The sequence below is a fragment of the Nipponia nippon genome, unplaced genomic scaffold (genome assembly GCF_047370975.1).
Source record: "Nipponia nippon isolate SJK-2023a ecotype South Korea unplaced genomic scaffold, ASM4737097v1 scaffold_2, whole genome shotgun sequence".
Lineage (NCBI taxonomy): Eukaryota > Metazoa > Chordata > Aves > Pelecaniformes > Threskiornithidae > Nipponia > Nipponia nippon.
In genome coordinates this window covers 16,740,120-16,762,177 of record NW_028262336.1, presented here as the reverse complement: position 1 = coordinate 16,762,177, position 22,058 = coordinate 16,740,120, and the positions used below count along the sequence as shown (strand labels likewise).

General features: G+C 49.6%; 1 protein-coding gene across 5 annotated transcripts in view; it reads right to left on the bottom strand.

The window, feature by feature from the left end:
* LOC148055673 (uncharacterized) overlaps positions 1–22,058 on the bottom strand; it is a 48,821-nt gene that overhangs the window by 7,221 nt on the left and 19,542 nt on the right. The window contains exon 1 of one of the 5 annotated variants that reach the window (XM_087758713.1): positions 12,937–13,009. The exons of 1 other annotated variant lie outside the window; for it this stretch is intronic. The gene's annotated coding sequence lies outside the window, so the exon portion shown is untranslated. 3 more of the 5 variants (XM_087758714.1, XM_087758715.1, XM_087758712.1) reach the window with 3 other exon arrangements.

Here is a 22,058-nt window from a genome sequence, read left to right as displayed (position 1 = left end):
TGGTACATGGACCATATTCTACCCAAAGCAGCTGCTGATTTGGGGAAAATACCATGTTCTGTCATTCCCTAGTGAAACACAAATCCCGTTTACCTATAAATCATTTTGTCAACATCAAGAGCTAACTTGTTAATACTAAGCTCATTAGATAGCAACTCACAGCCAGCCACCAATTTCTAGATGGTCCTAACTTATCCTGAAACAGTATGGATTTTTCTACGTTTGTGTCTTGGCAGTAAAAAACGAAGGCATACGCAAAGTCCTCACAGTTTCCCAAGACCAAAAATTCCTCCTTATGCACGTCAGAGGAACCACTGCTAATCCCAAATCTGCACAGCATTACCTCTTTGCTCATGGTCTTGCACCAGAAGTGACTCTCAATCAAAAGAAGAATCCAGCACTTGTCACCTAAACTCATTTTGCTGCGTGAATGTGGGGACTACACAACCTTCACCAGGCTCATTACAACCTCCACAGAGAAAACAACTCCTCTCGTACACGTGGTGTGTGTGCACCTCTCTGTTAACCTCTAAAACATGGGCAGGTTATTGCCCACAACTACTTCAATGCCTTGAAGCACAGAGAAAGGGGCTGAGCAAAGACAGGCTCACTTAAAACTAACACCTTGATAACCTACAAGCACACTGACAGGGAAAGAGCAGGCAAGACTCTATGCCATTATGAGGAAGAGAAGTTCCTTCGAGTAGCTCAGATTAATTTAAGAATTTAGGACCACAGGGTAAACCTCCCAGAAACTGTAAGAATACACTCAATCACCCCCATGCAAATTCAGTATGTGTGGTCATATAAACGTAGCTCAGCTGAGCCTACTTGTGCCTGCCCATCCACGTCCCTTGAGTAAGACAATGCAGGTACTCTTTCTCCTGCACTTTTGCCCCCCAGCTCCTATCACCACACACATGGACATTTTCCAAAGAACCAGTCTCTCCTGAAGTCCACTCAAAACAGGGACGGCCATAGAAAGTCCAACCTTTTGCTCCCCGTCCTTAAAAAGCGTAGTCAAGACAATCACTGACAAAGCACAATACAAACCCGAAGGCTCAGAGACTGAAGTGTTTTATGACATTTCTCACGTAACCATCCCCTGCTCTCCCACATCGGTATCTCCACCGACTATTCTCTTCCTTCCTCCTTCTGACAAACACATGGATAACGAACAGCAGCCATGACATAAAGGCTGTTTAAGTAATTATTCTTTTTAGGTATTTGCAGAAATCATTCTAAAAGAATCTTTTGCAATAGGCACGTTGTTCACTACACTCATAACCATCACTTTTAAGAGCTGCGAGTAACACTAACACTTTTTGTCAAAAAGACAACTACACGTCCGTTAAACTTTATTTTTACTGCATCTAACAACACTTCAGTGTGTTTTTAATACAATGGGGATGAACTGCTGTCCTAGACAGTTCCTGATTTTGTACAACTCTTTCCACAACTCCTTCTCTAAAGTAATGGAGGAGACAGACACTTATGGAGGAGACAGACACTTATGGACACTGGTGAGCAGATTCAAGCCGTACACAGCCAGACACTTGAAGTCCGGTTCAATTTCCCAGGTACTATATGTAAAAAAAAAAAAACAAAAAAAACCCACTTGAACTACTTGGTCCACCTGGGACTAGAACAACCTCTTGGCAAATTCTGACACACTTCCAGAAATCAGTTTGGGGAAAAAAGCCAAGAGGAAAAACCCTAAATAAACCCAAAGCCTAAGCTACAACTATCTGCTTCTGTACAGGAACGCTACGAACACTTCCCCTTGCTGCTCGCACCATTTCAGCTTCACCAGCATTAGTGGCATTTGCAGGTGCAGGTCGGCCAGACTGCTGCCAGGGCATTAGGCACACTGTCGCGTAACCCGTAGCGCGCCATGACGTCACACTGACCTCAGCTCAGCCTCAGCGCACTCCAGCGCAGCTGCCAACATCAGTTCAGCTCCACCTATGTTAGCAATGCTGGGAGCAGTCTATGTACACTATGACTGGAGTTTTAAGCACTTAAAAGTGGAGCGTCACAGCAGCAGCCTGTCTGCTCTAGAGTTCCTACTATTGTTAACACTGATAAAGATCAAAAGCTCTAGCAATAAGGGATTTTTCAAGAAATGTTTTAACAGTATTTCCCTAATATATGACAGGCTTCTGCAGCTTACTACATCACGTTAGCAGTTAACAGCCCCAGCATCAGTCAGTATTACATGCAGGAGTCCGGTGGATAACGCTAGAGCTTTCCGCAGGCTGCTTTCATAGTTTTGCCTTCTCTCAAAATGTCATCCACTTTTTGGGAAATAGGTAATGTGTGCGGAGCCAGAGGCAATCTCTTTTCCCTTACTTCTCTGGGTTTATTTTTTCTAAAATTTAAATAGGGACATCAGCATGAACAACCATAGGTAAAAGACAACTGTATCAAGCTTGCCAGCAGCCCATTCTTCAGAAACTAATCCTTGGGCAGGCGGGGAAGGATGTGGAAATAACGGATGGGAAGACAGGACCGAGGAGACACCAGTTTGTTCTTCAACATGTAGTAAAGAGTGTGGTCACTGTTTAAGCAGAAGGCTTGGGAGAAATAAGCCACCTATCAGTTCAGCACAGAAAAAAACAAGCGCTTTTTCTTTTCATTTCAGCATCCCTTCACTAGGCTTCCAGAATGAAAGGTAAGAAACAGTCCTCGGGCATAACTCCTCAGGCTGCAATCTTGTCAGTTTTCATAAGCTAAGTGGGGCTGGGATGGGTCAGCACAGGACAGACCTCCTCCGAGGAAAACCCAGTGCTACAGCAAGCAGTAATTCCCCAGCATGCTGCAAGGGGACATCACACACACGCCTGTCAGAATTGCTGGGGGCGACCCACACACCTGCCTTCGTGTTAACCTTCACCTTCACAGGTGTCTGGTCTCTCTCTCTCATCCCAAATGAGCAGTTTTTCAAGGCTCCCCTAAGTGTTGCTACCGTTCCAGCACTGCCCGTGAGACCAGTTTTCGTTCAGGACTGCCACCACCAGCTATCCCTCTGCTCCTCTCCCTTAGGCGAGCCCTCCTGCTGTTTCACAGCAGAGGTGCTCACACCTGGGGCCCTCAGCACTGCAGAGCAGGTATTCCCGCAGGGGCAGAGCTGAAGAATTACTATATCCCATGCAGCTTACTGCTGGGCAAGATGTGTGTCGAGGGGTATGCATTCCCGGTGCGCTGCACCTCTCATTTCTTTGCTTTTAGACCCACGTTAGGCATGTGAGATGTAGCACAACCTTTAGCAACACAGTGCAGTGCTTCCGTATACTGGTTTCCTAGTCGTTAAATGCAGGATCTTCAGCAGAGCAATGACTCTTCTAAGGAGTAAGGCTCTTCAAAGAACTCCAGCAAGCAAAGACTGCATGTACACAGTGCTCCACGATGCTACATGATTATATCAAAGCTGCTGGGATGAAAAACTGACATTTGATAAATAACATGAGGTCACCTAAAAGATCTCAAAACACCGCATGTAAAAATGTTATTTTGACAAGAAATTAAGCAATTGTATGATTAGGTCTATTACCAAATCTACTGCTTTGACATGACCTTATGAAAGTATGAAGAGCATGCAATTCCAATTGCTGTGGGATCCTCCTTCACCCAACACAAGATGTACGCGTTTAATATTCCTCTAGTTAGCCACGCGTGTACAGCAAAGCCTAACGTACTTCAAAGTATTTACAGTACTGTATAAACAGAGCGCTATTTTCAAAGACTCATAACTGTCAAATCAAAGCTAGCTTTCACAAGAACATTCAGAAGCATTTCTGCTGGATGGTGGCTATTTGCCTGACAGTTTCAACTTTCTATCCCCAGCCACAAGAAGGTTAATTTTAAATATATATTTATTTATTTATTTATTTTTAAGAGAGAGAAGAAAGCATTTTCTTGCTAACAAGCTGTCAAGCCATTTTGGCCTGAAGTTCTTTACTCCCTTCTCATGCATACATATAAACCGTGGTGGAAAACTTCAATTCCCCTAGCAAAAATTCCGAGAAGAGTTTCACCATACATAAGACTGCCGAAACTCTCCATCGTAACAGCTCTTGCTGTAGAAGCTGTGCCTGCTCACCTCGACAGGCTACAGCTTTGTTTTATATTACGCTGCAAATACATTTCTAATCAGTCCTCGAACAAAATCAGATTGGTACGTAGATAAAATACTGCCATTTCACAGGCAGTGGAACAGCAGTATCAAGACACCTGAAGAAGTCAGTTTAGCAAAATGCAGCGAGCATAGCTCTGAGCAGCCTGAAAAAGGGTCTACTGCTTGATCTCACCCAGTGTTTTTATCAGTGAACCACTAAAACAGAATTTTCCTTCAGGTTTTGCATAATTCTGTACACACTGCAGAGGTGGCAAAGATGGCTTCATGCAACATACACGAGCAGACTTACAGATTTAAAGCCATTTGTAGAGCGTAAGTAACACGGTCGGGTAGATAAATCACAGGCACGTTAAGAGCCAGGTTCTGTTCTCAAGTTCACCACCAAAACCAACCCAACCTGGTTTTAAAAAAGCCCATGGGCCCCAGCCACCCTACTGATAAGGTAAAACAGGTGTCTGCACACTTTGTTCAGAAGGCATAGAGGACAACAACAGGCACATGGAGACCATCCGGTGACAAAATGGGTCAGCGATTTAAAGCTCCCTTGCCCTGCTGCTATGCAGACAGCCCCACCAGAAAGCTAAGTAGCAAGAATACAGTGGCACTGCTTTCTCAAGAGGCCAAACAGCCATGCAAACAGGACAACCAGCTCAGAGGAACTGCAAACACTAGGCGTTGGGCAGGCAGCTGTATGGCTATCCGTGCCTGAGTCACAACTGCTCTGACCTCAATACAGAAAGCGGCAAGCTCTCCCTCAATTCTAGATGCAGTGAAATTATTGCGTATATCATACACTCTTTTTGCCATAGATTGTACCACTAAGGAGCATTCAAAATCAGTATTGTTTTCACGACTACAGCACCCAATTTTCAGCGCACACTCAGAGGACATCGCTCCACCACCTCTCAGCCCGGCTTTGTTGAAAGAAATTATGTCACTGGTACAGCATACTTTCCATTTTCCTCCCTTCAAAAGGATTTCATTGATTCTGCCTAGGCTTTAAAAACAAACAAGCCAACCACCTTACTGTTCCACTTTTCATCTCCCTTCCCTATTCCACAAGCTCCTTCTCAGAGGCCAAACAAGGAAAAGCTCACCTCTGCTTTCAAGTCTGTCTGGGGGAAAAAAAAAAAAAAAAAAAAAAAAAAGATCTTGGAGCATGTCTGTCTACTCTAAAGAGATAACATTCATTCTTCAGATATAGTAAACTGCAATTTCATCACAGTCTTTAAAATAAATTCAATGAGTGTTGTCAAAGTAGATCAAAACCAGAGCGCTGAGATCCGACTCTGCCGAAGAGCAGGTAAGAACAACCCACAGAAGCAGGAGTAAAAAAAAATATCCGAAGTCAGGTGGCAGCAGTTCACTTTTCACAACGGCCACCGTTTGGTAGCTCAGAGCAGATTTCAGGATGGGTTACCAGGATGCAACCAGAAGCCTACGCAGTTTAATAGCACATCTCACACACTGATCTCAATCAAGTTTCCAGAGAAGTGTGCAAGAACCCAAAGCTGGGCACAACAAGCTATTCCCTCCCTCTCTTTCCCAATATAGAAGCACATCTGTTAGAGCAGAATAAAAATCAAGGTTTAGACCACAGGCTTAATACCTCTTCCAAAATTTCTACTGTCGCTGATTATGATAACTGAATATTCTTCATATTGTACAGACATCTGATCCTTTTTAACTCTTGTTGAATTCTTGCTCCTGATGATTGTCACAGCATGAGTTTCACTGTTTAATTGCAACCATACTAAATAGTCTATCATCAATTTACACTAGATGTTCTGTATCATCAGGCAGTCTTGAAGCAGCAGAAGCTTTTCCATAGCTAAACCACCATAGTCTTTTTGCCCTGTTTAAAGCTTCTTAAAGAGGGTTTCTCTTTTTATACATTGCATGTATGTTCAGAGATGAGAAACATTTTTGGCAAAAAGAACAAGGTAAGCTGAAGGAACTGTTCTCAGGCAAGGGAAGCTGTAACAAATAGGTGTAAACAACATTTAGCAAGTTTAGCAGACTCTTAGGGGTGTAGTTAGATGAGCATTCCTTTTGGCAGCAACACCAGCTTAAAAAACTGCTGCTACCAATATTTACTTCCAGCCCTGCACCACACTGTCTCATGTGCCTGTACAACCGTTTGCATAGCCAAACGGCAAACCAGTTTGGCAAACTGATGCAGGCTAAATATAACCATTTTTTTGCCGGGCTACTTATAATCCAGATCTGTTCCTTAATCGGTTTCAGCATAGAGCCGCTCCAGCAGCGGTACCAGCACGCACGGAGGGGTGGTGCAGAGGGGAAAGGGGCGAGCGCCAAGGACTCCTCCAAAGCCAACGAGCACCGAAAGAAATGCTTACAGGCACGCTAACACAGGGTGGCTAGGCCCATAGCTAAGGGAATAGTCACAAAGTACAACCCCGCTTCTTCAAAAATATAAATTGAAGTCAACACTGGAACAGTTCGTTTGGATTCAGCACACGTTAAAATGTCACCTTATGTTTTGCTATTGTCCTTAACTAGCATTTGTAAGACCACGTGGTCTTAAAGGCAACTCTTCAGAAATTTCCCAACAGATGGTTGGGTTTTTTTTTTTGCTCAAGTTCTTCAAGATTATCTGAAATTCCTAATTATGAATAAGGTTCCTGTTCTTCTGCACTTGTATAGTCCCTACCACAAAGGAGGTCCAGCTCCAAAATGACTGAACTTTTAAAACAGGAAAAAAACCCATCTAACAGACAAGTAAAGGTACTGGGCAAAAGCTATTTTAAATATGATAGGCAGAGCAGTGCTCAGACAAAAATTCAGCAATGAAATCTCCTCCCATTCACAAATTGCTCTGATTGCTCTTGCTTGGAGTTAACACCTTCATTTTGCCAGCAGGAAGACTAGAGGGACTCCAGCAGAGCTTGTAAGCAGGAAATCCAAGCCCATAGCAAATCTGGCTGGGTTAAAGGACTTCGTATCTATGTAAACAGACCACAGACCTTACCGAGGCACAGAGATTTCTGTGAAGTCCAAGGCCACACAAACTAGATATAGAAGGATTTTATGAAGGCTGCCCGCATCGCTCTGAATAAATTTTGGTAAACTTCTAGAGAGCAGAAGAGATCAAACCCTGCTAGGTAACACAACTGACATTTAAGATGGGAATTAGTGTGAATACTCACTTGAGTGCAAATTGCTCCACAGGATAAAGTTGTTGTGGTTTTTGGTTTTTTTTTTCCATTAAATTTACAAAAGACCAACAAAATTCCTAAGCCATAGGCACAGTCTGTAAGGCAACAGAATTGACACAGCATGTCAGGAACTCAAGAGGGAAAAAAAAAATCTAGAAAGAAACATGTAGAAATAGGTATGGAAAGTCACCACACTACAGAGTAGCAAGCCTTTGAATAGCTAGGTAATATGGATCAAAGGTACTCCATTATTATCCACCTCAAACATATAAACTGTTCAGAAAAGCTGTTGTATATGAATATTTTAGCCTTGTAGCTTATAGTTGCCTTAGTTTCTATATTTGGATATTTAATGACAAATGTAGTTTCTCTGGCTGTGGACTAACCCTAACTGAAAACAATCCAAATACACAAACTGTAAAGATGAAATGCAAGATGGGGGGAGGGAGGGGGGGAAGCACAGAGAAGAAAGAGTCCACACCCTTTGTATTCATAATATACAGAAGATATCTACAAAGTTTCTGGTTGTAGGAAGAGAAACCTATTTATTTTCTTTTACATTAAAATTCATGTCCTGCCTAGCTTAGAAGACTGTGTCGACCGATGACAAGAGAGGAAAGCAAAATACCTCCCCAAAACAAAAAGTAAAACTGAAGAGACACCTATACACACACCCCTAGCCCACAAAAAGATGGTTACAACAGTACTGTCATAGTCTAGCTGCTTTTCCCACACCAGAGCAGATTGCGGTTTCTCCCAAAACATCTTTATTACATCTATGAGCTAAATAATCTGTATTGGGAAAACTACACTGGGAAGGCAGCAACAGAACTTTTACCAAACATTGCCAAAAACCAAGTACAGACACACACACAAAATACACCCCCAAGAGAATTTCTGATGTTAACCTGACCAAAGATGAGCAGCTGAATGGGAGGGGGACTTAGACAAAAACTTGTTTAGGGTGGGGTTTTTTTTGTTTGGTTTTGTTCACACTTATTTAACGTCAATGATTGATTAACATTTTGGATAAAGGAGGTCTTTGTTAGTGATTCAGCATCTCCACCCCTTCAATTAAGGTGTTAAGAGTTCACAACAGTGCAGTGAGACCCAAGATTCCCAAACCCTTTTCCACAAAAAAAAAAAAAACAAACCACCAAAAAAACCCCAACCCAAAAACCAGATCAAGAAAAAAAACGCACCCACCCCACTGGGAAAATTCCAAAATCCCAAAACTGACATCGCTGCTAACTCCAAGTTAAAAAAAGAAAGCTGCCTTTCTTTTGTTGTTTGAGGAGGGGCCAGCAAGGGAGACAGGGAAAGAATATGAGCCCTTGAGCCATTTTTCTGCTCTGAGTAAGAAAAAAGGGCACATTCATTAAAAATAATCTCTTTGGAGATCACTGTTAAAAAAAAAAACAACCCAAAATGCACCACCACACAACAGAGCCATCCTGCCAACTTGTCCAAAATGGCTATAAAATCCCACCAAAGCAACCCCCTGTGACTGGCAGGAGAAAGCGGATCGGGCTGCTACGGGATATAGGCATGTGCGCTTCTGCTAGCGCAGCTCTGCTGCAAGCGTAGGGTGAACACAAAACAACCGTCTGTTAGCCTCTATTTAACTTCACCTGTTCAACACCTGTAACACCCCACTGTAGACAGCCATGGGCATTACAGCCCTAATATCAAGCAGGAGAGAGGCAAACAAAAAGAAGACAGGAATAAAGCTGTTTAGGTATGATAATTCTTTCATTCCATACCCTGTGATTTTTTTTTCAATTTCATTTCATGTAACACCTTGCCTAGCTTTCCAACGCTTGTTTTTGTAATATTTTGAGCAACCACTGACCAAATATTATCTTCCAACAAAACAGAAGGGGGCGGGGGGGGGAAATAAAAATCTACATCACTTTTTTTTCCTCCTGCTTTTAAAGCTTGATACATTTAAAGATGCCTCAGAGCATCCTATGATGCCTGTGTGGGCTTTTCACAGAGAAATCAAGGACAAAATACTTTCAAGGAAAATAAAAATGTTACTGGAACCCCTCAAAACGGGAAGAACTGTCTCCCCCGCTTCCTCCAACTGTATTTTGACAGTAGAGCAACTAGTCACCAACGGGGTGGCTTAATGAGACAAACTTGACTTGGCACAACCTTTTCTTCTCCGCCCCAGTCAGTAAGGCTAATGCCCAAACAAAGGAGAAGATGCTACTTTACAAGGTAAGGGCTACAAGACTTGATGCTCCTCTCCCAGAAAGTGAAGTTCATGGTTATTTCCAGACCAGTTTCAGAGTCCAAGTTAGGTTTGGCATCTGGAGAATAAAAGCATCTTCCCTTTCACATTGGTGGGCTGCTCCACAGTCCGCTGCCTACTGCCACTTATTATTTCATACTTTTCCTTCTTTGCTGCATGACAATTTCCCGATTTCTCATTTTGTTTACTATTAAACCACTAGCCATGTAATCATCCCATCTTAATATTTTATACCCAAATAACAACCCACAATTGACTGTCACATCAGATTCTTCCCATCTGCGTCCTCATGGTTTGTCTACCCTCCCAGAGTAACATCCACCTTCCACATCCCAAACACTCGGTTGTCAAAGGCCTTTTCAGTCCCATCATCTCATCACCTGCACAGTGGCCTCAGGGACAGAAAGTCGGGTAGCACAGAAACACAGGGTGCTCTCTCTCATCCTAGAAGCGGAGCCTTGCTGCTTGCATGCATCCACCTGTCCCATCACCTCCCTAAGCATTTGGGGTCTCCAGCGTTGTTCTTTTCCCCCTTGTCGTCCAACCCCCAACCTCACGAACTTGCAGTATCTCTACAGATTTAGCCTCTCTCATCCCACTGACAGCCTCCCGTACCCCACTTTGCACTAGACCAGGGAACAGACTCCTTCTTATGCACACATGCGCAGTGCCTCCTCTCTACCTAACAGAAACACTTCCAAATAAATCCCTGCCTAGTCAGATACTGCTCTTCTAGTCAGATACATCTCCCCTGCCTAGTCAGATACTGCTCTTCCCCACCATCCCTATATACAAGATCCCCTCCCACACTCTTAGTATCCCACAAACTCCTCTTCCACAACGATCCCTCATACCAGTTCAACACTACCTGCTCAGCTTCCCTGGATTCCTGCTCCCCTGAACTACCTATGCTGCTCCCCAGCTCTGGACCCCTACAATTCCCTTTACAACCACACACATCACCTCCCTCATGCTGAAAGCACTTCCTAACCCCATATTCTGGCTCCCAATACTTCCCCATACCACAATCCCACTCCCATATCCCTTTCTCCCCATCACTCAAGTCCCAGCTTCTCACATCCTCTCATCACTACGTCCAACCCCCTGTGTATCAACTTATTTCTCCCCATCATAGAATCACTAAGGTTGGGAAAGACCTCTGAGATCATCGAGTCCAACCGTTAACCTAACTGCCAGGTCCATCTCTAAACCATGTCCCTGAGCACCACATCCACACGTTTCTTGAATGCTTCCAGGGACTGTGATTGCACCACTTCCCTGGGCAGCCTGTTCCAATGCCTGACTACCCTTTCGGTGAAGAAATTTTTCCTAATATCTAACCTAAATCTCCCCTGGCACAACTTGAGCCCATTTCCTCTCGTCCTGTTCCTTGCTACCTGGGAGAAGGGACCGACCCCCACCTTGCTACAACCTCCTTCCAGGTAGTTGTAGAGAGCAATAAGGTCTGCCCTGTGCCTCCTCTTCTCCAAACTAAACAACCCCAGCTCCCTCAGCCGCTCCATCCACCTCTCCACGTCCCTTCCTGCAGACATCCATATTTCAGTTCTTCCTGCAACAAAGCCCCCCATCCCTTCCTCACAGCACGTCCCAGCTGATCTAACGTCCCACATCCCATCTCCCACCCCGCCACTGCACGCTTCACCGCGTACCCCACTCCCTACACCCCTACCGCAGACCTTCGTGCCCCAGCCCCTCGCTCCAGCCCCAGCGCAGAGGCCACGCACCCGGTTCTCGCCCCACTTGCACCAGCTTCTTTCTCCTAGGACTGCCTGCACCCCCAGCTCCAACAGCCCCTCCTATCCTATGTCCCAATCCCTCACTGAGATTAAAAACTCAGAAGTACCTCTCCAATGCACCCAGCACCATCCTCTCCACACAGCACAGCCCCCGGGTGCCCCTCAGCGCAGCACAGGGCGCTCCACACACCTGCTCGTACAGCACGGCACCAGGCAGCGCCCCACAGCCCTCCATGCAGCGGCTGGTGCCCCCAGCACAGCTCAGGGCGCCCCACGCAGCACAGCCACGCCGCCGTCCCACGCACCCCAGAGCGCCCCACGCGTGCCTCCATGCAGCAGGAGCCCTAGGGTATCCCCCGCGCCCCACAGCATCCCGCACACCCCTCCACGGAGCACAGCCCTAGGGCATCCCCTGCACCCCACAGCATCCCGCACACCCCTCCACGGAGCACAGCCCTAGGGCATCCCCTGCACCCCACAGCATCCCGCACACCCCTCCACGGAGCAGGAGCCCTAGGGCATCCCCTGCACCCCACAGCATCCCGCACACCCCTCCACGGAGCACAGCCCTACGGCATCCCCTGCGCCCCACAGCATCCCGCACACCCCTCCACGGAGCACAGCCCTAGGGCATCCCCCGCGCCCCAGGACACCCCTCGCGTCCATCCACACTGCGCGCAGCCTCCACGGCATCCCCTGCAAGCCGGAGCAACCCATACACCCCTCCACATAGCGCAGCCCCCCCGGGCATCCCCCTGCACCACAATGCAATGCACAGCGCTCCCTACGCCCCTGCATACAGCACAACCTCCAGGGCTGCCCGGGCACCCCAAAGCGCCCCGCAGGGCCCCCCGCGCAGCGCGGCCCCGGCGCCCCCGGCGCCCCCGGCACCTCGGAGCGCCCCCCGCCCCGCAGCACGCCCCCGCGGCACCCCGCGCCCCTCCGCGGAGCCCGGCAGAGACCCGGGCGCCGCCGCCACCCCGCGGGCAGCGCTCCCCTCAGCCGCCGGCGGCGCCCCCTCCCCGCGGCGCCCCCCCGGGCCTCCCCCAACTCTCAAAGTTTGGGCGGGCGGCGGCGGCCGGTGCCGGTGCCCGCCCGGTGCCCGCTGCGCCGCCGCCCCCTCGCTCACCGCCGGGCCGTGGGGGAGGGGTGGGGGCCGCGGCTCCTCTCAGCCCCGGGCGGGAGGGGGCGGCGCGGCGTCTCCCCCCGCCGACGGCGGGTCCTTCCCCCTCCCGCAAACACACACAGGCTCCATTGTCCGCCAGCGCCTCCCCCCCCTCCTACCCGCACGCATGGTACCGCCCATCGCAGCCCCTCTCGCCCGCTCCCCCGCCCGCGCCCGCTCCCCCCCCGCCCCGGTTCCCCACACCGGTTCCCCCCCCCCGCGCCTCCCCTCCCGCCGCGTCCCGCAACCCGGAGAGAGAGGAATGGTACCGCCCGTCGCGCGCGCCCCGCCCCGGGAATGGTACCGTCCCCTACTCACTCCGCCGGCGGGACCGCCTCTTACTCCCCGTTCCGGGCAGTGGTCTCGCCCGGCCCCCCGCCCCGCCCCTCCCCAGCCATCCCTTCCCCCTCGCACACGCTTCTCCTCCCGCCTTCGCCTACACAGTGGTAGCAGCCGGGCTCTTAAAGGGACAGGCTCGCCGCGCCGAGCGCCCCCCGAGCCCGCGGGAAGCGCCACCCGCCCCTCCCGGCTCGCCGCGGCACCGCCCCCGCCATTAACATAGCCGGGCCCCCGCCCCGGGGCGGCCCCACCCCTCCTCGCCTTTTAAAGAGACCGCGCGCCCGCGGCGCCTCTTAAAGGGGCCGCCCCTCCCGCCTCCCCCAACTCCCCTCCGCGGAGTCGAACGCTGAGAAGGCCCCCCCCGCCCCGCTCCCCGGGCGGGGCCGCGCCGCCGCGGCGGGGGCGGGGGCTCGGCGTGCCCCGGTGCCCGCAGCCGCAGGGGAGGCGCCCGGTGAGACGGGGAGGGGCCGGCGCGGGCCCCCATCAGGGCGGGAGCCGGCGCCCCCCCCCTCGCCTCGCCCCGCGAGCACCTCGCGCTCCCCTGAGGCGGCGCGCGGGGCCCGCCCCCTAACGGCACTCCTAACGGAAACGGCGCGGGCCCCGCGGGGAGGGGGGGCGCCCACCGCCGAGCCCTGCGGCCTCGCACGGCCGCGGGGGGCTGCGGGAAGGCGGCCGCCGGAGCCGGGGCCGGGGCCGGTGCCCGTGCCCCGCCAGCCCCTCCTCGGCAGCGTCCTGCCCAGAGCCGCCTCGGCTGCCAGGGCAGCTCGCGCCATGGCACCTTCGCCCGGCGCCGCCTCAGCCTCCCGGAGGCTTCCACACACCGGGAAGCCGAGGCGGGCACTGGGCATGGCAGCCGGCCACCGGCACAGCCGTCATCCCGGCAGGGGCGCTGCCCGCGGGTGCTCCTTTACGGCTCGGTCGGGCCGCTGGCATCAAGCACCGAATTTCCCTTCCACGTATTTGTGAAGAAGGAAGGGGACGGGTGGGCATGGGCAAGGCGGGAAGGAAGCGGGAGGGAACTTCGGGAGGAGAAGCACGTTTCTCCTACCTGGTGGCTGAGCAACTTGACTCTGCCCACCAGCCGCCAGCGGGCTGATGGAGCCGCTGAGAGATCTGAGGGCCTGTTCTGATGGGAGAAAGCACTGGGTTAAGCAGCAGCTTGCAACTAAGCAGGGAGGAACCACACAGTAATGACAAACAGACACAACCTATCAACTCCTAAATGTGCTCAAGGGCCTTATCCTGAACAAATGCTCCATGTTTGGGGGATTAAACGTCAATGTAGTTTGAAACCAGCTGGCAGGTAAGAGTTTTGAAGGTTTGTAGCAATCCCCCGCCCTTTTCAGTCTGCGACTTACTCCGTGAAAAGAGTGCTTTCAACATCCACTAATCCTTCTCCTTCACCTCCACAAAATGTTCTTAAAATGGGCGATCTTGTGGGTTGTAAGGCAGAGCTTTCCAAACCACCGGTGACACACAGATGCACAGAACCGCTGCAGTCTAACGAGAGAAAGCAGGCTGATCATTTTTGCATATCCGCGATGCCTGAATAACCTGTTTTGCCAATACCAGAAAAGTGAATAGAAATGCAGAGTGTGTTCTCCCTCTCCCTTTATCCTCAGATGACCCACTCTTCACCCTCTCCAACTCCCACTTTTAAATAACCCAGCTCTTTGGAAGGAGACCTTTTCAGCCCTGGGCATTCGCACTGGGCATCGCTCTGGCAGATAAAACCACCTCCTCTCTCTGCTCAGCCCTCACCCCCCCAAGGGGCTTTTCTGTTTTTTTTGTCCCTCTCTTCTCCTTCCCTTGTCCATGCCCACTTGGTAACATGGTTGAAGAACCCTTTACAACTTCCTGAGCGCTGCAACAGGAGCTAATTCGCACCTCTCACCCTCGATAGATACTCTTCCTTGAGGGGGATACTTCTTAACAGCGGTTTTCGGTCCCTTCTAGTTTGCAGACCAGACCCCCTAAACGTTTCCCGCTGGACACTTTCAGCCCACTGACGCCTCTTGCCTGCTTCTCTCTGTTACTTTTTCCAGACAAGTCCCTCAGGCTACAGGTTCCCAGGATCCACCACCCAGAGGTGGAAACCGTTGGTCTCTGGCCAGTCCTTCCACCTCATCCACCAGCGCCAGCCCTACCTGTACCTTGCCACGGATCACGGTAGCGCTTTCTAAAGCTGAAGTGTTGGTGAAACCTAACTGATCAGCTCCACTTGAACCACCACCTTTGTTGCCATCGGTTCAGCCCTCTCCTTTACCTGACGTATAAACCTTCTCTATTTTTACACTGATACGGGTCTTTTTGAATGTAACACCTACAGTTCCTCCTCTACGCATCCTGCACCGGAGAGGGCTCAGTGAACCGAGCCCAGGGAAGGCTGCAACAGCGGTAGCTGTACAGAGTAGAGCGGCCAGGCAGCAAAACACGGTGTAAGGGACAGATACGTCTCGCGGTGCTTTAGACAGAAGACCCAGTCCTGCTCTCGCCGACACCAGGGACCCATCGTGGTTTGCTTAAAAGGAAGCTTGTTTCCCCTGGGCAGCAGAGGCTGGGATTTTGCTACGGAGCCTAAGGAAGCCAGGCACCCAGCTTCCGTTTCCTGAAGGTACCTTTGCAAATCCTACCCTGTGCTTCAATCCTGACACGTGCAACAGCGGCGATAAAATACGAGGTGTTAGCGGACGGCCTTTTTTGTTCTCCTCCCTCCTCTAACCCAGTACTTTGCTGTCTTGTCCCTTGCGGAGTTAGACCAGGGGAAAAGGAGCATAAAATGCTACTGGTTCGCAGATGCTGTGGTTCCTCCAACTCCCCTCCCATCCCCCCGACCCCATCCCCCCACATTTCAAACAGTTATAAATGACTGTGCAACTCTGCAGGCAGCGGTCTCAAATAACCACACCAAGCCTCTCCCCTCCAACGGCTTTATGTCTCTTCCTTCCTCTCTTTGGGGCTCCGGAGAGCAACTATCAAGGTGTTTTGCTTCACTCTCAAGAGTTAAGTTGCTACTTCACCCACCACCTTTGGGAATCTGCCACAGCAAACTGCCACTGGCAGTGAATTCCCAAGGCAGGGATTCTCAGCCGAGAAATCCCTCCTGCTGTCCTCGAAGGGTTTTACCATGGGAACTGACGACAACAACCGGCTCCCAAATGATCTTAACCGCCATGACAGGTTGTAAGGCAGGATTTCAGGAAGGGAGCCCCAGACCACAGGACCGCCACTGCCAGCCTCGAGAGCATCCCCCTGCACTGGGGCCTTGCCCTCCCTTGGCCAAGCTCGTAAAAGCTGCCCCAGAGAAGCCAGCTGTCCCGGCTCTTTAGAGCACTCCGGCAAATCCAAGACCATCGTGGAAACATTACAGCTCTCACCACACTGCGTACACTCTCCTCACAACTCCCTGGCCACGGCAGGGGCAGCAGATCAGCCTTCCTATTCAAAAGCAGGGAGGGTCCTCTTCCATTAGAGCGAACCAAGCCTAAGCCAAGTGGCTACAGGAGCTCCAGTTCTGCAGAGCAGACAGATCAGACAAGACAGGCCAGCCAGCAAAAGACATTTGCATTACACTTTCTATATATGGTTCAGAGCATGGCACACCCCAATCATGGCTTTTATTCTCTTTAAGGGCCCGGCCCTGCAAACAATTTTACATGTGCAAGTGGAGTCCCACTGAAACACAATGGAGCTACTCATGCAAATAACGTTAAGAGCGTGTGGGGCTGTGGCTCCGTTTCACTACTCCATCTGCAGCAGACCCAGTTTAAGAGGATCCTGCCACACTCTCTCACCGTTACTGCTGCTCACTTGTGCCAGTTAAACCACTTATGTAGCCACGCTCATAGGTGAGCTGTTTAAATGATCCAACTTTTTCTTAAAAGCCTTACTAACAAGAACAAATCCTTAACGCCAGACCAGCTCCGATGTAGATTTCATCCCCACAAGCAGCTGAACTGGCACAACTGGAGGAGGTGGAAACATCTGAGAAACAGGAACTTTTGAAGATGGGATCGAGGGCAGGCGCAATGGCGACATGGAGCCTTAGCCCATGAAGGCTGGAGGCATTGCTCTCTTCTGAAGTTACACCCTGCTCCTGACCATCCACTCTCTGAAGCGGAGCCTCTTCCCAACCACAGTCGTTCCACGTGAAACAAGTTTCACCTCAAATGCGACAGCAGATTGAGCCTTTTCAGTCATTTATGCTTAAAAACCTTCCCTCAAGAAAATCTGTCACCATGAAGAAGGATCTGCCAACAGTCACTACAGCCAGGATCAGGGATGCATGCTCGCTCCTCCTTGCAGGTAAAGGCTGTAGTCACCACGCGCATCTGTAGCCAGTCCACTGCTGCTTCTGCAGTCAAAGGATCCCTCGCTATTAGCTTTGACATGGCACATTTGGGCTATGCAAAGTGTTCCCTACAATTTTTTTTCAGTTTATGGGCTATTTTATCTCTAGCAACTCTGCGCTGAAATTGCATCACATATTTCCTGTCTGCTGAGGCAAGATTCCCCTCTTTCAATGTGATTATAACCTTCCAGCAGGGAAGCTCCACTAACTCCTTAAGAGCTTTGCTCTCTGTGCTACCTCCCGCTTCTGCGTTCACGTACACCTGCGCAAAGTGGGTGTAAAACGCTATCACTGTTGTAAGTGAAGAACACACATCATTAGGAGGATGTTTTGCTTTGTTTGTTTGCTTGCTTTAGGTTTGGGGATTTTTTTGCCCTCTTTTTGCTCTGGTGTAAATGATCAGAGGAACCGCAGGACAAGAGCGAGATCAGGCTCTATGAAATCTTTTTCTTAGGAGCTTTGAGTTTTACATGGCTGCGTGCTCTAATGAGCCTTCTGGAAAGGAAACAACCCATTTCTGTGAGGAATCCAGGTGATTACCGTTCACATACCGCCGTGATCTCTCTGCATGGGCACAGGGGAGCTGCCTTCATGCATCTCGCTGCAGGATGAAGTCTAAAGCTGGACAGTGTGAAAGAGACGGGGAAGGACCACAGGGAAGGGTAGTTTAACACTCACAGTTAACTTGGAAAAAAAACCTTCTTTCTTTCAGAAAGTCTTTTATTTATTGTAAATCATTCCTAAAAGATTAGGAAATCAGGCCTGGGGGAGGGGGAGAGATTGTTGCGGCTTTCTTTCTAGTTCAGCGGCTTTTGGTATTAGACATTACCCTGAGCCTCCCCAGTTTTGCTGAACCTCAGTCCTGCAAACACCAGAGAACATTCTTCGCTTGGTTTGGGTAAACAGCCCCTCTGCGCCCCGACTTGCGCGGGACGTCACAGACTCACAGAGGAGGGAAATGCATACACAGCCGTATCAATGTCGGTATCCATACGCACGCACCCCCCCCCCCCCCAAACACACATACGCACACCCCTACCTCTGTCCCCGCTGCTGGCATAAGACCACCTGCAGCTCACCTATACCGATTACTACTGCCTCGCCGGCTGCACAGCGCACAGACCTCTGTTAGGAAGGAGACTGGCTGATGGATCCAACCAGCACTGGCTGCACAACATCACCCTATGGCAGCAGCGTGCAGATGATGGCAAATTCAGCTGGGCGAGAAAGGCCTTGCTCTCACTTTTCCTGTCTACACCGAAAGGAGAGAAACAGTTGATCTTGTTTTTTCCTATTTGCACATGAACATCCAAACAATCTGACCCTTAATCAAGTTTGGGCTGGAGCATGGAACCGGGCCTATGGTTAAAATACTCTTCTGGATCTCCAGAGAGCCTTCTAGTTGATCTGCCCCCCTTCGAGACGTGATCCCACATCAAAACTCTTGACGCGATGAACAAATCCCGCATATTACAACACTCCAATTGCAGGAAGCTCTTGCCCTGTTTAGAAAGTCATGTCTCAAGTCAATAAGCAGGTATGAGGCAAATACCACGCAGCCATAGAGATAAATGCTCAGCTTTATCTCCTACGATTAAAAAAAAAAGGAGAAGAAGAAGGAGGAGAGAAGAGATACTGAATCAGAAGGGAAATCAGGTAAACAGAATCTGGGGAAACATATGCTCATGCAACACATGAAAAATATGAATTCATACTAAAGAAAGGTGGAAAATTTTGGCATACAGGAGACTCCAAAATCAATGTTTGCCCAGGAACACCGCTCCCATTACACTGTCCCCATGTTTTACAGGGAACCGCTAACACACACCGAGTGCTGTGGTGCCACCGGGAGAATCTGGCTGTGGGATCACCCGACCCTTGAGCCTTTTAAGATTCTCAGCCATGACTTTACACTCCCCTTGTACGTGTACGACCATCTTTGACTTCAGTGAGAAAAGACATGGCAGCAGCTCAGAAAATTGCCAAACTCACCTCCTGCTTCCGTTCAGCCACCTGCCGAGCCCAGTCCAAGACAGCAAGCCCCCTTGCACAGCTGCGCAGCTACGTTCTCTGTAATGCCTGCCGCACAGCGCCACGGCACACACGTGTGCACTTCCATGGTGTAAATCCAACCAAACGGAATTTCATTTCCAAAGGAATATTTCTGAGAAAGCCATGACCGGTTGAAGAAAGTGCCTTTCATTAGGAGCATCCTTCTCAGGGGATAAATGGAAGGCCCTCAGACAGACAGAAGAAGTCATCTGTCGCCAGCACGTACAACAGCCCTCGCCCTCTTGGCGTAACAGGCTTTCCGTGCCTCCCAGTGCTGCTCCTCCAGCATCCAGCTGCTCAGGGTACCCGCCTGCTGTGCAACAGGGCAGCAGTGCAGGCGGGTTACACTCAGGGACTACAGCTGACCCTACAGTCAGCGCACAGGTGTTTGAGGGCAAAATTTTGCTCATGTCTCTCCTGCAAGGCTACAATAACATAAAAATAACTTCAGCATGATTTCCCCTCTAGATTGCACACGAAGAAGAAATCAAGCCCCCACTGTACTGCAGACTGGCCCATTAAAGCGAATGGTTAAATTCTTGCTATGAAAAAGTAGGCGTTGTTGTCTGTTTTGTGAGGCAGAAATCAATATTCCCGCCTCCTCTCCTTCTGTTATTTCACCTTGAGATACTCATGCTCAGATAGATGAGATCTGAGTCTTACTCACTGTTACTGCAACTTTTCTCTCTCCAGCATCTCACAGGGTCACAGATGTTCCTGGAGTCCGAACCTGCCTGTAATTTACCACTCAGCTCCCTAAACTGAACACCACTGGTGACTGAAGTAGTGACTGATTTTCCTTCCAAATCACACCATTGCAGCTATTTCTAACTATTTATCTACACCCTCTATCTCAGTCATTTTGCTCCCTGTGTGCTCCAATAACAACCCTCTCTCTGCCACAGTCTCTTTCTTCTCTGGACCCCTATAATTCACTCCCTGGTGCTAGCCTCTTCCATACCACAGCCATCTCATATAAATGATGTTTTATTGCGAAATGCCCCTTCTGCTCTCTGTCTCCCTTTAATCTAACTGGGGGGGGTAGCTTGGTTAAGTCTATGAATTTGGGGGGAGGGAGGTGAGGGGGGAAGGACCGGGGTGACTGATGCTCAGCCCAGGTGAGCCTGAAGCAATGCTGGCTGGGGAGAGACGAGCAGGGTACGATAAGCTAGCACCATACCTCCACATCTGCTCCCGCGGCTGGGTTTCCCTGCGGCAGTTCAGATTCAGGGGCCTGGACCGATTCCTGCAGATCAGGTAGCAATAATGCCAGGCTGACTGGGCCGTTCCGATGAGTCCTCTTGGATGCAGCTCTGTCTGCTATCATGCCTGCCTCTGTCACCTAAGGATTAGACAACTGCAATATGCTCTGTTTGGCACCATGCTTTAAATCCATTCATAAACTGAAGGCAGTGCAGAATTCAGCGCTCCGTTAGATAAGCCGTGTCTCTCACCCACGATCATTCTCACATTTGTGCTTCATTTTTATGCCATCTGACCACTGGTTTCCAGACAGATTTTAGCATGTTCCTGTTGACCTCTAGTGCCTTGCACACCAGAACCCTCCCCACCTGAGAAATCACCTCTTCTATTTCCTAGAAGCTGTAGAAAAGACATCGGGTATTCTCGCACAGGTACCTAGGAGAGTAGAGTTGAGGGCTGTTCAGTCTTTAATTTGCCATTGTTTGCTGGTGACAGTCTGATGAAATTGCTTGAGTTATAATGAAGACAGTTTTCATTATCTGTCATTTAAAAATGTCAAGGGAGCTTAGACTGAATGGATAAAGGTGCTACCTGTTGTTTCAAATAGCTTTTGATGAAGGAAATACATTTCAAAAGCACCAGTCACTGATTTACAGGTGCTGTACAAAGATTACATAAAACAGTGAGATCCCGCCAAAGAAAGCAAGCAGATTTCCCCCTTGCTCTTTAGTTTAGACATTGGCTTATCATCAGCGTGGTGCTGACTTTCTTCTGCAGTAATCATCGGCGGCTTTCAGACCTGCAAGATCCTAGATGACAGAGGACTATACCAACAAAAACAGGGATCATTATTAGAGGGCACTCAAGAGCCTTGGCTTAGCCACATGCGTGCTTTACTCTCGTTCTTCCGCAATTTTACTTGTGCGCTTTTGTGGTGCAAACTCTGGACCGCTTTAGCAACAGATGTCGTGACTGGACATAATTCTGCCCAAACATTTTGCTAGTCCCTCTCTGCTGAAGGTGTTGGCCTCCCACAGCTGAACTGCAATAACAGACTGCGTGAATGTTCCTAGTCCATCTGAGCACAAAATCTGCCAGCTTATTTTAAATCATATCTGTTTATTCCCTAGCATGAATACATCTGCTTACAATACCTGCCTTGCAGGTCCTGAGAGACACCGATGACAGCACGTTTCTTTTCTGTCTATATCCTTACATTTTAGAGCATCCATCTAACGGTGAGATGGCGCTGCATAGGGGACCTGCCTCGGCAATGTGACTCTGATGGGATACACTCCCTGTGCCTCGCCTTGCTCACAAGATGGGCTGTTCCTACACACAACCCCTACCTTTTGCCTGTCCTTTCTGTCGAGCCAAGGCAAAATGAATGCCAGCAGCCCAGCCAGCGTGCAAGGAATGCAGGTCATATTCTGGCTACAGTGTCTTTAAGAACCACTTGCATTTGTGGTAATTTATATGAGTATCCAGCATCAAAGAGTGTAGCATGTAAATATTTAAACTCTGAAGCACAGGTTCAGAATCGGACAACAAAGATCGCTGCTGCTTTGTCCAGTTACCACGACTTCAGCCTGCCCAGGTCCCATGCAAGTCAACTAG